Source organism: Ostrinia nubilalis, chromosome 18 (assembly GCF_963855985.1).
Source record: "Ostrinia nubilalis chromosome 18, ilOstNubi1.1, whole genome shotgun sequence".
Taxonomy (NCBI): domain Eukaryota; kingdom Metazoa; phylum Arthropoda; class Insecta; order Lepidoptera; family Crambidae; genus Ostrinia; species Ostrinia nubilalis.
This window is the reverse complement of record NC_087105.1, coordinates 13,003,933-13,022,592: the sequence shown is the minus strand read 5'-3', so window position 1 is coordinate 13,022,592 and position 18,660 is coordinate 13,003,933. Positions and strand designations below refer to the sequence as shown.

The 18,660-nt window shown below is 39.7% G+C and overlaps 1 long non-coding RNA gene across 2 annotated transcripts; it reads left to right on the top strand.

The window, feature by feature from the left end:
* The first annotated feature begins 4,102 nt into the window (after positions 1-4,102).
* LOC135080763 (uncharacterized) lies at positions 4,103-13,615 on the top strand. Of its 2 annotated transcripts, XR_010259073.1 has the most exons (3): positions 4,103-4,557; positions 4,633-4,736; positions 12,191-13,615. It is a non-coding gene; the product is annotated as an uncharacterized LOC135080763 (long non-coding RNA). The 2 variants fall into 2 exon arrangements; XR_010259072.1 differs by having other exon boundaries at positions 4,103-4,736.
* Positions 13,616-18,660: the final 5,045 nt, after the last annotated feature.

Genomic DNA, 18,660 nt, shown 5'->3' with positions numbered 1-18,660 from the left:
AAAGAATTATTACATACCTACCTCTTACTGGTTTGACTCAGAGGAAAATTGGAAGAATAAGCATACAGACGGGAATTGAAGAAAAATATTGTTTTAATACGGGAGTTAGAATCACATTGGGAATTATTGAAAGTTAACAATAACGTTTATCTTTGTCGCGCCACCTACTCGTACATTAGTACAGCTCCTTAGTCCGTTGGTTGACTGGAAAATGTATTAATGATAGCAGTTATCACTGGTTCGAATACCTCAGGAGTCAAATTAATGTTTGTGTGATTTTTGGAGTTTATCTTGAGTCATCATCATCATCTCAGCCATAGGACGTCCACTGCTGAACATAGGCCTTCCCCAATGCTTTCCATGTTGTCCGGTTGGTAACGGCCTGCGTCCAGCGCCTTCCTGCTACCTTTATCTTGAGTACTATACTAAAATCACAGATGTCCACATATAATGATGATAATCTGAATGTATTACAGTCAGAACTTTTAATCAGCTAATATAAATGGTTTTGGGTAAATTCAGTTTTTTCTGTAGTTAAAATTGGAAACTATATTTTATGTTAAGTTGTTTTAACCACACTAGAACTGCTTTCAATGATTTCACTCTATCGAATTTTCCAACCAATAATTCTTCAGAAGCTTATCTGTCACGTCATAATTACTCTCCGTACGTAGATATAACACATTACTTAGGGTCAGCTTGCAAATACAGCGTTAGCTGACTGCTGACGTATGCACGCGGCGCACCGACGCGTCAGCTGAATTAGCAAGTGGTGAAAACGTCATTAATATAAGTACATGTATTTACCTTGTACATATGGGTATACTTTAATTAAAAAAAAGAAATCTTTCATTATTATCATCATCATTTCAGCCATAGGACGTCCTCTGCTGAACATAGGCCTCCCCCAATGATTTCCACAAAGCCCGGTTGGTAGCGGCCTGCATCCAGCCTTCTTGTTACCTGAGGTCGTCGGTCCACGTTGTGGGTGGATCCACACAAGATTATTTAATACAAATGAGAATTGAGAGAAGAATGGGATATGGTTGATGATTAGTGGAAGAGCCAAGTGTTTCATGAGCCAATTGTGATAAACGTAAAAAAAACATCAGATGTGTATTTAAACGTATACAAATTTTGCTTCATAGAATTACCTAAAATAAATACTGAAGTACCTACGTAACAAAATTGTGCGTGGGCACCTATTTATAGGCTTCAAGAGCATTAAAATTAAAGATAAATAGCAAGACGGGATTTTATGAGTCCTTTTTTAATTTACGGGTAATTTACGTCCTTAAGGAAAGTTTCATTTGTGGCTAAATTGCTTTAACGATTACGCTAACTCGGGCCGCCCGAGGAGGAAATTAAGTGTGGTCGTTTTTTATGAATTTATTTAGTACGGGCTCGAGTTTGTTTTTGTTAATTAGCAACGTGAACCTGCGAATGCGAGGACGAAGGTATATCAAGCTTCATACTGTGGTGTCTTTTGTAGTGGCAATAAGGGCGATTTTGCAAGAAAGGCGTAGAGTCTAATGTGCCGTGGAGTGTAGGGGAGACCGAGGAGAGTTCTAACAGTGGAGAGTTGTGATATTGTCGATTTTTGAAACTTATTAACCAATAGCGAGCTCGTAAGAGTGCGCGTTTTTTAGTTCAAGTCTTGAGCTAACAAATACGCGCTGCTGCGAGCTCACTGATAGTTTAGTTTTCAAAAAATTGACAACGTCACAACTCTCATCTGTTACAACTATCCTCGGCCTCCCCTCAGAATAAGACTGCCTAGCTCGCATTTTTGAGAGTTTCTTGCGCTGTTCGTATTATTCCCATAAAGCAGTGATAACGTTAAAATTATAACAAGAGGTTAAAAAAAATTGTAATTGTATGACTTTTATAAAAAAGCGTAATCTCACATGCTCGATTAATTGACGATTTCAAGAATATATCTGTCAGAGTCTGGATGAAAACAACGGGAGATTGAAAGAAAGAAAGAAATAAAAAATGTTTATTCAGCATCATCGACAATACACTTATATACAACAATAGGTACTAAAAATTGTTTAATGAATAGGTAACTAATTACAATGATGATTGTGCTTTCTGACGTTCCTTCGTCTGAAATAAGTGAAAGAATGAATGAATGAATGAATGAATGAATACAAACTTATTTTATACTAAAATAAGCACCAGGATTATTCCCACCCCTCCATACGTCAGAAGAAGTATTAAAAATTATATCCTAGCATATTTAAAATGTAGCAGGTCGTGTTTCAAGTTACATTTACCTTACTCCCAGTTGTAACGAGAACTGTAACTATAGTTCATAAACTCAAACACCTACGTGTAATTACAAAAGTTAAATGAATTTTGGTTAGTGCAAGTCAATCGTGCGCTTTTTATTAGCTCAAAAACTGATTCCAGTTGTTGAAATATGATTTAAATCGTTTGGTAATTTATTGTAATGTACGTGGAAGTAAAGTGAGGTTGTGGAAGATTTTCAGTTGAAAAATGGTACTTTTCTATTCCCAAAGGCTTAAAAAAACAGTTCATCATCATCATCATCATCAAGTCAGCCATAGGACGTCCACTGCTGAACATAGGCCTCCCCCAATGCTCCTGGTTGGTAGCGGCCTGCGTCCAGCGCTTTCCTGCTACCTTTATGATGTCGTCGGTCCACCTTGTGGGTGGACGTCCCACGCTGCGTTTTCCTGTACGCGGCCCCATTCCAGAACCTTGCTGCCCCAAAAAAAACAGTTGGCTTAAGCTAACCTTGAGTTAATGACTAAGCAGAGCTATGCGTTAGATATTATTGTATAGATGACGGTATGTCAAGATAAATACTGTAGCATCTTACATTTTAGTAGATACTTATCTTTGCAATAAAAGTTGAAAAGTTAGTAGATTAGTTTCAAATGAGAAATATTAGACAAAGTTAATTCTTCTTTCTTTGAAGTTTTACTTGTAATCATATACATGCTGTTATTCTCAGAACAGAATAAAAAAGAAGAAAACGAATGCTAAGACAAATGGCAGGAATAATAAAAGACAACCTTTTTATCTATGGCATTATCCGACGTCTAGGCTAAAAGGAAAGATTCCAGTGCCGTGAAGTTAAAAAAATAAACTGCACTCAGCCGACTGCACCTTGGAACCAATACATTTCTGTCGAAGGAGGATTACTGCGAAGTTTCAGCTTTAAATAAATCTTTGTGGCTCATTGGTAGAGAACTTTTAGGAATTAACCCTTACTTTTCTTAGCATCGGATAACTGAACGATGCATCTTTCAATAGAGTTTGTTGTTATTTATATAGCTGTGCCGGCGTACTTTTCGTGCCGCCTATGGTCATCAGAAATAATGGAGGATTCTAATGGTGAAAGGATTTTGAAATTCAGTCCAGCAGTTTCGGAGCCTATTCAATACAAACAAAAAATCAAGTCTTTCGTCTTTATAATTTATTAGTGTAGATTAAACCGATTAGCCTGTGTATCTTGTTGGTTGTCCAAATAAATAAAATAAATAAATTAGAAAAAGTTCCCCATATTTCTTTAACATAAATAAACTAGTCTTTTATCTAAGTTATTTGGCGAGTTGCAAAAAAGTTGATTTATTTCATTTTGCTGAATGTAAAACCTTTTATTCAGGACTGGAATTGGATGCTATCGGTTGGGCCTGATCATAATAAATATATGACTATCTGCTCTGCACTGAAGGTCAAGCGAAAGCCGAAAGTTAAGGTCAATTTTGAACAAGACGAAGTGTAGTAATAAGACCAAAGAAATATTTCTCTTTTGTTTAGTAATAAGAGAAGGAGCATGATTAATGAACGCTGTGCAATCTGATGTTGCCATTCATCTCGAGTCGGTTTGTTATCTTGTGATTATGAATTTCGCGTGCACTTGCTTGCTTTGCGATGGTCGCTTTGACGGGCGGTGTGGGGTGTCACTGTCAGCGAGTTGAGTGTAAACGTTTGGAATATTCAAATAAATTCAAACAGTAAATACTCGTTACAGGTTCATAGAGACACTCGAAATACAAACAAAGAAAACTTTCCTTCTCATTCCCCAGTCTTCTGTCAAACGTCTTTCGCCACTCTTAAACGTTGTTTGGACACCCACAGCGCCATCTACGCAACTCATCATGAGAACTGGCGGCCATATACCTTCTCCCTGCTACAATTTCTTCGCTCAACGTCTTAACGCTCGAGACCAACAACCAATCAGGAACGTTCCTCGTCCGCGATCAATTTTGCGCACCAATCCGCGGGTGCTAGCATTGTATAATTTAAAACAAACGAAAATTTACTATTACTATTGTCACTCTTCATTTCTATCCACGGGATTACACACCAATTCTGAAAATCAAGGAGTTTCTTTTCAAAAATCCTGCAGTGCCAAGGCTATTCTGGTACATTTGGTCCTTCTCAGCCGAATACAACAAGCGAGCGACCTATCCGAGCTGCATATTCACCGGAAAACGCAAGATATCACAATATCAACCGGCGAAGCTATCTTCAAGTCACGTCTACGTATTGGACACCAGGACTTCAGGAGATGCAAAATCGGTACGGCCAGCCATCCGCAATATCCAAAAACCCTTGGTTTTCACTTGTGTAATACTGTGCATTTGCTAATTTCAGTACTTACCTACCTACGTACGCGCATCAAGTGTGTCGAGTGTTCAACAGCAGAGTGTCGTTGCTAATACCTGCTGCTTTCGCAGATCACTACGAACACTAAAACTGTAAGTACTCCTGCTTTTCACTAACTTACCGAAATGAGCAAAGAAAGTGAGGTGAGGGCACGTTCGAAGTCCCCTTGTAGTCTAACGGTCGATGGTATCTCATTCGAACAATCTAGTTTGCTAAGCAGCTTAAATAAAAAACGTGGAATAGTTAAAAGTAGGCTGACTAGATTCTCTAATTACCTAGATAGCATTAAAAGTAATGTGTTGTCTGAGAAATTACGTGCCGACTTGGCACTTCGCGTACAAGGTGCCAAGGGCCTGTACACTGAGTTTAGTGATCTCCAAACTAAAATAGAGGAAATTGTGTCAGAAAGCGAAATAGATAGCCAATTATCTCAACGCGACTCATTTGAAGATTGCTACTATGACGTCCTAGCTCGGGCTGAATGTATGTTGGGCAGTGATCTGGTTTCTACAAGTTCTAAGTGTAGGAATAAAGTACAGGAATCGGTCAAATTACCTACCATTTCCATGCCAACCTTTGACGGTTCATACGAGCATTGGCTAGAATTCAGAGACACATTTTTATCTCTTGTGCATAATTCTAATGAGATTAGTAATATTCAAAAGTTTCACTATCTAAAATCATCACTAAAAAGCAGCGCAGCACAAGTGATTGAATCATTAGAGTTTTCCGCTGACAATTATTTAGTTGCATGGGAGTTATTGCTTAACCGTTACAATAATTCAAATTTATTGGTTAACAATCACATCAAGGCTTTATTTTCAATTCAAACGCTCACCAAGGAGTCACCTACATCCATTAGACACCTCATAGACACTATTTTAAAGAACCTACGTGCTTTAAAAATATTAGGCGAGCCCACTGATTCATGGGACACTTTAATTATTTATATTGTTGTCTCTAAATTGGATCAAACCACAGAACGCGAATGGGAACAATATAAATATAGTAATTTAATTGAAAATCGTGGCGACTCCAAGGTAGCTTTGAAAATAAATGATTTACTTCAATTTCTAAAGCACAGAGCAGATATGTTGGAAACTTTATCTAGTTCACACTGCAAAGGTAGCCAAAATAATTTAAATAAAAAACAAACGGCTACGCATGAACGTACTAAAGTGCATTGCAATGTTTCCAACAACAAGTCACAAAAGCCATCAAGTTGTGTGATGTGCAACGGTAAGCACCCACTTTATTCTTGTCAAAGGTTTTTAGATTCTGATTTACACACAAAGCTTAAACTTATTGATAATCACAAACTTTGCAAAAACTGCTTGCGTTCTGGTCATACGGTGAGCGATTGTAAGTTTGGGTCGTGTAGAAAATGCAACAAAAAACATAACTCCCTCATACATAGTGACGAACAAGGCACAAGTCCCGGCATGACCTTACTCTCAGCTAGTGCACTGACGACTGAATCGGATTGCCCGAGCGCATCCTGCGCATTGCCCAGCGCACAAACATCTGCATTCATTGCGCCGCGGCCGCCGCCGCCGGTCGCAGGCTCGCCCGATACGGCCGCTACGCACAATACAAACGAGTGTGTTTGGGTGAATATCAACAAACTCGTTTTTTGCCTAATTCCGGTGGCGAATTTTAATTTCCACTTTCCAAAACTTTTTTGTGGCAGAAATAATAGTAAATAACTTGTATTATTCAATGATATGGTAGAGATCAAAATATTATTAAAACTTCTCGAGATATGTTAATTTGAAATTATCAAGAGCCACCGAAATTGTATTTGAGCCACCGGAATTAAGAATCAATCCATCGAAATTTTTGTATACAACGGAATTCGGAATGTTATGGATAATTGTCTAAAATTACTTATTTATTTGTAATCAATTAAGTATTATTATCCAGTAAAGATGTTTCATAATTAAAAACAATATTCAGGCCTGTATTGTGACCCTAAAAAAGCATCAGATCTTCCCATGTGAGTCGTAAGAGCCAACTAAGCAATCAAAATACTGGAGGGTGGGCTGCAGCATCTTTCCAGGTATTATACTACCATACTGGAACTACCAACCAGCCTGCTAAGCATGGTGATAACGGCAAAATCTCTACATAGAGAACAAATCCAAAACCTTCTGGCTCTAGCCGCCAACAGCCCCGTTATTATAGACTCATCACAAAGACATCATACATGACTCTCAAACCCAGAAATCAACTCTAGTCCCGGGAGGGCGACCAACTGCCCCAGGTTGGCGTTAGGTTTATCTTCCATAAGTAAAAATGTTGGTCCAGGTTAGCCAAGTTTTCATGATGGTATCATACCTATCCGACACTCAGAATTACGCTACTAATTATTCGCTAAAGACCATGCGAACTGCAGATTAAGTATGAAAATATTTTTAGATCTATACCAGCTACTGAACTAACACATTACATGTTTGTGACAGGCTAATTTAACGGAAAACTATGCAAACCTAGCGAGAATGAGCTAAATGAAAGTAGTACAATTAAGAAACGGAGGACTAAATCCAGCCAGCCTCATGGAGAGAGAAGGCCTAGCAAAAGATGCCAGAACTGTAAAAGCGTACTGAGCTGCACCCTAATAGTACTGCAAAAATCAAAATGTAATAATCATTTTTAGACGAACAGGCAATTTAATCACATGTGCATTCTCCGATCACCACACAGCTTATGACCGCAGTCTATGGAGGAACACTATCTGCGGTCGCGATCCTCATCAGTGAGGGACCGAGGAAGAAGAAGAAGTGATCACCGAAATAGAAGAATTCCGAATAAAAGATGCTCAAAAGATGTCGACTGATGAAGCCTAAGCCACGACCAGTGCCAATCCAGCTCCAAAACCCCACGAATTTTCAGCTCGAGTGGCAGAATAGATTGCAACCTACAAGACTAGGGAAATTTTAGCTGTTTCAGAACTATTCTTATCTGTTTTTAAGATTTTGCTTAGTATCGATGTATAAATAGCCATCCAAGTCCTCACGCTGATACAAAGTGTATTATAGAGACAATTTTTTTTGTAATAAATCGAAAGTATGTATTTGCGAGGACCAAATTGAATATACCTACCAACATGAATAAGGAAGATAGCAGAACCATTTTGGTAAATGCCTAAGCTGCTAGGAGAGATTAAGAAGCACTACTAGTAATTAGGCTGAAGATCGAATTATTCCGACACTGTAGCGAAGATATCCTAGACTTTAGCTTGAGCGAGATTAGAATGCCCTATTAAAAACAACAAGGTATGTACCAGGAGATAATGAAATCACAACTGAGCTTATGAAATCAGATGGAATGCTAGTACTAAAGTTCCCTTAAATACCACCATGTTTATTGGCAGATAAACCAAAAAATAAGACATGGTGGTGGTGGTAGAGACTGGAATGGAATGGACGTTGGCGATGGTCCAGAGTCAGGTGAGGCCTCCTGCTTCGGGCTTCACTGCTTTTTCCTGAAATATGACACTCTCGCTATCCAACATCCAGTCTCCCAGACAACCTCATTTTCGAAAAGACGTTCGTAATACTACGTACATATTTAATGCCGCGTCAAATTATGCAGAAGACTGAGGACTATAATCAGTCATTATTATTGGCCTTTTTGTACATATTTCGATTCGGTCAAGACCTGGGCTGTGCTACAGTCTCTTTAATGGCGTCAAATTGATTGTCGATACATGCAACTTCTGAAGTATTTGTATGAAAACTTCATCATATCAGCCCTCCCCCAAGATCAGAACTCGAAACTTATCTGATTGCTGCGAGGGTTCAGAGTTGGAGACACCATAATCTCTTAAAGTCTTCACTACCTCCCACTTAGAGGTTTTCAAGCTTCGGAGCTAGACCGAGCTCAGTATCAAGATACGGCGAGTACATCACACAACTTCGACTCACTGACGTAGTTGACTCATTGTAGTTATGGCTGAGACCTTAGTAGACCTAGGTACAATGTTCCAGAGCCAATAAGACCAATTCTGGCAATAGATTCGCCACCGGAGCCACCGAAATTGCGCCACCGAAATTAAAAATTTGTTACAAAATTCAAATTATAATGAAAACTATAATTCTGATCAATAATTTCTGTATGCAGATACAACAAAACACCAAACTTTAATCATGTTAAAGAATCGTTTAGCATCTAAGTAAGTAGCTTTCACTCATACACTTGACAGCGAAATTGAAAAATTTTGTATTCCTGTGCCGCTGATACAAATATTTACGGGTCTGCTGGAAAAACAATACCACAAGTCGCAAGTCTTTATAGCCCGATCAGGAGGACACAGCTGAGTGATGCAGGGAAGAAGAACTCTACGTCTCTCAAAGCTTCTTTGGAGAAGTAAGAGAGTGTCGAAATTGAGCCACTGTAATTGCTTTTTTTCGTGGGACAGTTTTGAAAGGCTATTTAAAACACTTAAAATATGGAATATCACATTTCTTTTATATCATTTGGAAGTCTTATTTAATGTATTTTATGGCTATACTATTTTTAAATTACTAGAGTCCCCGAGAAAGAAGGAATAACACAATTTATGAGTAGAAATAGAGTTAGGACGCGCCACCGCTATTAGATTTTGTGTCTTTGAAAATTTTTTTAGCACATAAAATAACTAGCTATTGTCCTGAAGACTTTGCTATCGTGTAAAACGCTGTTTAAACTATATACAGAAAAAAAAACATCGCTCTAGTTACATTTCTCCCATCGATTCTCAGCTCCGCCGCGTAAAAAACGTGTTTGGGATATTCACCCGTTTACAACGCGCATTCCAACACACATGATTTAGACGTGCTACCGGTTTTGTTATCGACTGCACTGGTCGAGATAGCGGATAAACATCGTAACTATCATTTAGTACGCGCACTTCTTGACAACGGAAGTCAACGATGTTTTATCACAAAATCATTATGCGAACGATTAGACATTCCAGTTATACAGTCCACTACAGAAATACGAGGTGTGGGTAATTCTGTGTCACAATCCACGCAAATTTGTGACATCGAAGTAAAATCACGCATCAATACCTACTCCATGCGCATTAAGTGTTTCGTTCTACCGCAAATAACATCAACTTTGCCAGCTGTTAACATACAAAGCGCGCATTTTAGGATTCCTAAACATGTTCAGCTTGCAAATCCTCAATTTTTAAAATCGCAAGATATCGATTTATTAATAGGCGCAGATCGATTCTGGGACCTACTTATTGAAGGTAAAATGCGTTTACCTAACGGCCCGTTCCTCCAAAACACACAGTTAGGTTGGATAGTGTCGGGTTCTTTGAATTTATACGCACACAAAAATAAATCTATTCATTGCAACTTCAGTCAATCTTTAGATACACAACTTCGCCAATTTTGGGAGCTTGAAGAACTACCCAGGCTTCAGAATACGCTTAATGATGACGAGTTAGAGTGTGAAAAATCTTTTGTAAGCAATACTACACGTGATGTTGATGGAAGGTTTTGTGTTCACATCCCACTTAAAGAGTCAGCTGATGCCTTGGGCGAGACGTATTCTCAAGCGAAGCGTCAATTTTTATCACTAGAAAAAAGATTAGATCGTGATCCTAAATACAACCAATTATACGCAGACTTTATACACGAATACATCAATTTAGGCCACATGACACTCGCACAGTCGTATGGGATTCCTCATTTTATCATGCCACATCATGGCGTTTTTCGTGCTCACAGTACCACCACAAAATTACGTGTGGTTTTTAATGCTAGTGCCAAGTCTTCGACTGGAAAGTCATTAAATGACATCCAACTAGTAGGTCCTCCAATACAAGGCGACTTGTTTTCCATTTTATTACGATTTCGGCAATACAAATACACAGCATGCGCCGACATAGAAAAAATGTATAGACAAGTAAGTGTTGCGCCGGAACAAAGGGACCTACAGCTGATACTGTGGCGTGATGACTCATCGCAGCCTATAGACGTTTATCGCTTAAATACAGTTACGTATGGGACAGCCTCCGCGCCCTTTCTCAGTTGTCGTTGTTTAAAGCAGTTAGCTGCTGACTGTACTGACTGTGACGTCAAACGAGTGTTAACCGATGATTTCTATGTCGACGATATGATCACGGGCCACGATGATAAAACTCAGTTGTTAGAAATATGTAAAAATACAGCTAACACACTCGAGTCTGGATGTTTTCCATTACGCAAATGGATATTTAATTTTGATCACGAATTTGACAAATCAGTTCCTCACTATTCTAAAGAGTTAGCACTAGGGGAAAATAGTCAATGCAAAACACTAGGTCTTGGTTGGCATCCCTCGTCAGATAACTTTAATTTCACTAGTAAGTTTGAAAACAAACCGATGCCGTTAACAAAACGCATAATTTTGTCCACCGTGTCGCAAATATTCGACCCACTAGGCATTCTAAGTCCTGCTGTAATCATAGGGAAGGTGTTATTGCAAAAATTATGGTTGTTGAAATTGGGATGGGACGATCCCGTTCCTAGTGACATTACAAAAATCTGGGACCGGTTTGTCAACGATTTGTCTATTTTAAACAACATAGTTGTACCGCGACATGTCATGGGACCATACCCAACTAGGATTGAGCTTCACATTTTCACCGATGCGTCACAAACTGCTTACGGTACATGCATCTACATACGCACAGTAAGTGACACTCAGATAGTGACAGTGAGGTTGTTGTGCTCTAAAGGCAAAGTCGCGCCCTTAAAACCGGTCAGCATCCCTAGATTAGAACTATGCGGAGCGTTATTGGGTGCTCGACTTTATGACAAGGTTCGCGATGCACTTCGGTGTCACTTTGACCGCGTTGTTTTTTGGACTGACTCAACCATAGTGTTGGGATGGTTACGTATGGCCCCCAACCTACTAAAAACTTTTGTTCAGAACAGAACTTCTGAAATTCACGAACTCAGTAAAGAGCTCCCGTGGTACCATGTCAGTGGAAATAATAACCCTGCTGACCTCGTATCGCGTGGTGTTAGTTTAGCTGACCTTTCGAATTCGTCACTATGGTGGAATGGACCGACATTTCTACACGAACCCGAAATTATACTGAGCTCGGCTTCAGGATGTGACCAGTCTGACATCCCTGAACAAGCACTCACAGAAGTCAAACGTGAAGCAGTACATTCTTTTATAGCGGAACAACAATCCGGTACTTCACTATTTCCATTTCACAGATTCTCTCAATTCAACCGCATGAGTCGCGCAGCCGCATACGTACTCCGCTTTATTCATAATACGCGAAATAAAAATGACAGAATAATAGGACCGCTCAGTGTGGAAGAGTTGAGAGATGCTGTGAAAACATTAGCTAGACTTTCACAATTAGAATCATTTCCAGCAGAACATAAGCAATTGTTAGAAACAGGAAAACTAAAAAGAAATCATAATTTAGCCAAATTAAATTTATTTATCGATGACGACCAATTAATTCGAGTAGGAGGTCGTCTAGACAATTCTACCAGTTTCGACTTTGATAAAAAACACCCCATGCTAATATCAAGTAAACATGGCTTTTCAGTGCTGCTGTTCCGCCGCGAGCACGCGCAACTGCTGCACGCGGCTCCGCAGGCGCTGCTGTTCGCGCTGCGCGAGCGCTGGTGGCCGGTAAGGGGGCGTGATCTCGCAAAAAAGGCAATACGTCAATGTATTATTTGTACACGCTTAAGAGGTAAAACCGTAAACCCGATTATGGGACACTTACCTATGGAGCGAATCACGCCAACTTACCCGTTCATGCGATGCGGGGTAGACTATGCAGGCCCGGTGCTCGTACTGAATCGCAAAGGCAGAGGTGCTAAAACTGTAAAGTCGTACATTTGTTTGTTTATTTGTTTCGTTACACGCGCGATACATTTGGAACTTGTCAGCGATCTGACATCTGACGCATATTTTCTAGCCCTGAAACGATTTATCTCGCGTCGTGGCAAACCGGAAGTAATCTTTTCAGACAACGGTAGGAATTTTGTAGGTTTGATGAATGAATTTAAGAAATTTTTAACGAATTGCTCATCCAATATTATCGAGTATGCTAGCAGCCAACAGATTAAATTTAAATTCATACCTCCATACTCTCCTCATTTTGGTGGTCTGTGGGAAGCAGGAGTAAAATCTTGCAAATATCACCTTAACCGTGTATTAGGCAACGCGCACCTAAATTTCGAAGAGCTATGCACATTATTAACGCAGGTGGAAGCTGTCCTTAACTCCCGTCCACTGAGTCCCCTATCCACAGATCCGCACGATCTTCAGCCTCTCTCTCCGGCTCACTTCCTGGTTGGTCGTCCGCTCGTTGCACCTGTAAGCGCCGACATGCAAGATACGCCGATGCATCGACTTACTAGATATCAACGTGTTGAACAACTGCGCCAGCATTTTTGGTCACGTTGGACCAAAGAGTACATCTCGGAGATGCAGACGAGGATCAAGTGGAAGGAGAACACGATCGACTTGCGACCAGACACGCTGGTGATTGTCAAGGATGACAACTTACCTCCACTGAAATGGCAACTGGGACGCGTTAAGAACACGATCCATGGAAAAGATGGCATCGTGAGAGTTGCTGACATCCAAACAACATCCGGAGTCATCAGGCGCGCTGTAACCAAGATCTGTCCTTTACTATGGGATCAGCCAGAGATGGATCCTGCTAGTCTTTCGTAAGCTGGTGCTTCCAAGGCCGGGGGCATGTTTGGACACCCACAGCGCCATCTACGCAACTCATCATGAGAACTGGCGGCCATATACCTTCTCCCTGCTACAATTTCTTCGCTCAACGTCTTAACGCTCGAGACCAACAACCAATCAGGAACGTTCCTCGTCCGCGATCAATTTTGCGCACCAATCCGCGGGTGCTAGCATTGTATAATTTAAAACAAACGAAAATTTACTATTACTATTGTCACTCTTCATTTCTATCCACGGGATTACACACCAATTCTGAAAATCAAGGAGTTTCTTTTCAAAAATCCTGCAGTGCCAAGGCTATTCTGGTACAAACGTCAAACGGTTGTCATACGTCAGTCAAACGCTCGGCTAGATATAGTTCCAAAATACTGGACTGTCCTGTCGATGACATTGACAGTGGGGCGCCACCGTCAATACCGGATCGCTGGTTCAGATTTTTGCCATGTTGGAAACCATATAGTTGAACGATGGTAGCGCCCCCCTGTCATTGAGTTTGGTGGGACAGTTCAGCGTGGGTCATCTATACTCATGTGTAGATCAACAGACCTAAAATGAATACCTACAATCTCCTCTAGCACGTTAAAAACTACTTACTAAATAAATTGTCCAAGTGCTCAGTGATTTGTGAAGAGAAGACGTCTAACTGCTGAACCCTATAAGAGTGTCCGCCGAAATCTAAGGTATTACCTATAAATATCGTATTTACAGATTAGTAACTATTACGTATAACTCCCACTAGGTGGACCGACGATCTGGTGATGGTCGCGGGAGGTGCCTGGATGCGAGCGGCGCACGACTGGTTTTTGTGGAAATCCTTGGGGAGGCCTTTGTCCAGCAGTGGACGTCTTTCGGCTGAAACGAACGAATGAACTATTATGAGTATTGTATTTGTTGAAAAAGTACTCAATAAGTAGCTGGATACTATGCTTCAATTTATTAAGTAAGATTCGTCATTTTATGCATATGAATCGCTGTCACTAGCACCCCGCCTCCTAAATTGTTCCGCTCGCACAACCGCTCGAGCGGGTCAAGCCTGTAATTAAATAGTTGAAATGCTGTTTCCCTTTGCAATTAACGCGTCTGATGTTTTTAGCAAGCAGTTCTGCCAAATTGTGCTAGGCTTTGAACGTGGCTGGGGCTGGCTTTTCATTCGTCTGTAGCGATAATCGTGTATGGAAAGCTAAATTGTTCAATTGTAAAGACGTGTTTACCGCGACCTTTACCAGATCGTCGGTCCACCTAGTAGGAGGCCTGCCCACGCTACGTCTTCTAGCCCATGGTCGCCACTCGAGAACTTTTCTGCCCCAACGGCCATCGTCTCTACGAGCTATGTGCCGCGCCCACTGACCGTTCATTGTGGAAAACTTTGGGGGAGGCCTTTTCCAGCAGTGGACGTCATTTGGCTGAAACGGACGAAAGACGTGTTTCACCTTGTTTTATCTGACCATTGACGTTAGATGCACTTTCTGATTTATCTACTATAATTTTAAGTTTATATCACAATTCGATTTCATGAGAGCTATGACTCTAATTGTTTATTAAGTAGGAAGTGTCGCTAATCTCTACTTACCTATCAGATAAGATGAATAATTCCGTTGGTCAAACGTTAATGGATTCATCGATTTTAGGTACATTTCAGACTTGAGAATGTTTGTATGTGTAACTGACTGCAATCACGCCTGTTGTTAAATGAGATGCAGTTCAGGATGGTACATACATACATAGATGCCCTGTAAGGCTGAGTTGCACCATCTTACTTTAACTTTAACAACAAAAATCTGTCAAACTCCATACAAAAAACGTCGGTTACTGTCATAGTTGCGGTTAAGGTAAGTTGGTGCAACCCAGACTAAGTGCCTATTCACTCTCGCCTTGAAGATATTATTTAAACAAAAAATATACAATAATCAAACGTATATTCTACAAGTCAAGTTTCTTTGGCATGCTAAAAATGGCCACTATTGATATTGGCTAGATTGGTCCACAGCGTATTTGCCTGATAGGCTGTTGGTGTAGTATATTCCGCGAATAATATTGAAAAAGCATATCGTATTTCAACGCATTTTCCCTCTGGCCGTTCTGTGGCGCAGAAATACTGAAGGACTATGCAAAGGTTTGTAGGTATAATATTATCTTTCCTTGAATATCCCAGCTCCGGGGGAACGCCGACGACAAATGCCTGCAGAGACAATTCTATACAAAAAGACGTAGACTGACATGTATGCTACTAGACACGCTGTTCAGAATAAGAATAAGAATCAAGGCGAGAGTGAATAGGCACTTACAGGGCAGATAATATCTATCTCACTTAATACCAGGTGCGATTGCGGTCAAACAGGTACCTGCCTTGTCTAGCATAAAAAAAAATTGGACCAAAGCGTGACCACGCAACCTTCTGACTGAACTATTTTCAAAATGCACACGAAAATAATTAGCAAAGATCTATTATACAATAATATGAGTTATTGTTTGTCGACTACAAAATGTAAGCGCACGAATTTTGTAGTATTTATAACTTTTCGCTATCATAATTTACTATGTTCTTCTGATTAATTTCGTTGCGGGTCCAATGACAGTGTAACTTTTCCCCGGGACAAACTTGACTTTCACTAGTTGGGTTTTTATTGGCGATCAAGCTGTAGATCCTGGCTACACAGGAGTTGCAGCGGTGGGAACGAGAGGTGGGAATAGTCCCGTACCATAATTACTGTTTTGAGAAGAATAAATACTTTCTATTTTATTCTGTCACAGTACGCTAAAGGTAGCAAAAAACGCTTGAAACTTTCTCAAATAGGTTTGACAAAGTTTCAAGCGTATTTTACATGACAAGGGTTTTCTATGTAGTTTCTTCACTCTATGAAGCGAATTCGAATGTCGCTCTGTCTAAGGCCCGTGCTCCTCTCCCTCGATCAAATCGAATGTACAAGTAAGTTGATACTTTTAATAAATATCTCAGTTTAGTATATCCTGTCTAGTAATACATAGAGTCTTTGCAAAAAGGACATATTTTCTCGATAACATAGGAATGTAGAAAAAGAGGTATGCTTTTATTCGAGGAAAACCGTGGCACGGTTAGATACGATTTCTGGAGATGTGTGTCCAAGATGTGATGTCCGAAATAAGAAATTGGCTATTGCGTTCGCGTTACAAGAATTTATTCTTTACTAGCTTTTGCCCGCGGCTTCACCCGCGTGAAATTTAGTTTGTCACATATCGTAATAAATTTTAGCAAATATGTTATTCTGGGTTATAAACAATAATACTGTAAAGTTTTATCAAAATCCGTTCAGTAGTTTTTGCGTGAAAGAGTAACAAACATCCACAAAAACTTTCGCATTTATAATATTAGTAGGATGATTTGTTTGGAGCTTATATTCGTTGTTCGTTATTTGTTTCAGAGTTGAAACATACGGAAAATATTGTAAGGTTCTTGACATCCAATATTTACTACTTAATTTATAATCGCTTTGTTTATAAAAGGTACTTTAATTGGTTGGCGATTTTCGTGAACACAATCTGAAATTTAGTTACGTGGGGAAATTACAAAGAATAATTACCTAGGTATTCGGTATCCTTAATTAATTAGGTTATAAGTAATTAAAACTAAACACGGTGCGAAACGAATTAGATATTTCAATTTCTTTTTAATTACTGAATAAGGAAAATTGAATATGAACGATCGCTGTAGAGTTCAATAAACTCAGAAGCCGTAATACGTAATTAAGCGTAATGCGTAATTATGTCCAAAAATAACCATTTTAGATCCTGATGAAGATGATGATCAATAAATGGATACTAAAGGTTAGACCAGACCAACGCGTGCAGCCGGCGTGCACGATGACGATGGCGATGGCGACCAGACAGCGTGTATGAATTTGTAGCGATGTGTTCACATCAACGCGTCCTGTCATTGGTCGCGGCATGGTCGCGGCGATCTATGCAGCGTCTGCACGCAGCGATCAGCGATCATCGCGACATTTGTCACTGTGACGTTTCTGTTTTTTAAAATCGATGTAATAAATAGTAAAGTAGGATCTGTTGAAAAGTTTTTACACAATTAAAAATGAATTATTCATAACATACCACTAGTCTGACCTACTTGAATAATAAAAAAGGTTTTAGAATAAAGTATCAATATCAGAATTTATTTTTATGTAATAAACAAATTATTCTAGTTTTCTAGAGAACCTGCTTCTTCAACTTCATAAATAAAATTGGGATATTATCTGCAGAACAAAATAATTGAGATTGAATTGTACATGTCTGCAGCTTTCTCAAGGGCCCTAGAGCAATTCTAAAAGTATGCCTCAAATAAAAACCTAATTAAAGTCATCAAACGTCTCAGTCATTAATTTAGTGCCACTAGAAACACCTAGTTGATCAAAACTGATGTCTTTTTGTATTTTTGGGTTATTGTTAAAGACAAAAAAGATATTTGGACTATTATGTAGGTACTCTGTGGTTTGGGTGCATAATGTAATTTCCTTTGCCTTAAAAAAAGTAAATGTCAAGATGACTGTTGCACCAAAAATGAAATTGAAATTGATTGAAAATTGATTTTGATAGATGTTGTGTTGAGTTCTGTGTAGTTTTGTGCGATTTAACGATAAGAACGACAATGGTAAAAGGTAATGGGGGCAATTTTTTTCCCTCAAGGAAAAAGATGAATTGGTTTTAATCTTACTTGCCCACAAGGATACTGTATGAGCACGTCAGCATCGACCGCGACCTACAACATGCTAGCCGACTGGCCCATGAACCCTGAACGAACGTGCACCGTAGGCACTCTACACCGACGGCACATTGGACTGGACACATTGAATTGTGTACATTATGTAAATCTTGTATATAGCAATAGCATAACAGTAATAAACCAGATATCAACCGTCCGCGTTGTGTTTCATTTCCCCCACTGAGGCTAAGAAAGCCTTAATGCAGTCTTCCTTCCTATCAAACCTTTCTTTAAATCTAATTAAAAGGTATTGTTAGGGCTCTAGGGACTACAAACGAAGCCAGAAATATAGCTTGGTTATGAGTAACCAATACCTACTACCTATACCGCATGTAATCCTGTCTCATTCTTTAATATATGGCCGCCTGAATAAACTTGAGTGAAAAAGTGTTTTCATTGTCTCAATTGCATCAAAAGCTCCAAATAAATCATTTAATTCAGTTTCCATTTTGCCGATTAAGCGTGATTGACAATATGCGTGACAGTTGTGGTGACAGTGACAACCTGCACGCGCAGTGATCGCCATCGCGGTCGCGGCCGAAAAAAAAAAGGCCGCGTTGTAACATAGTTGG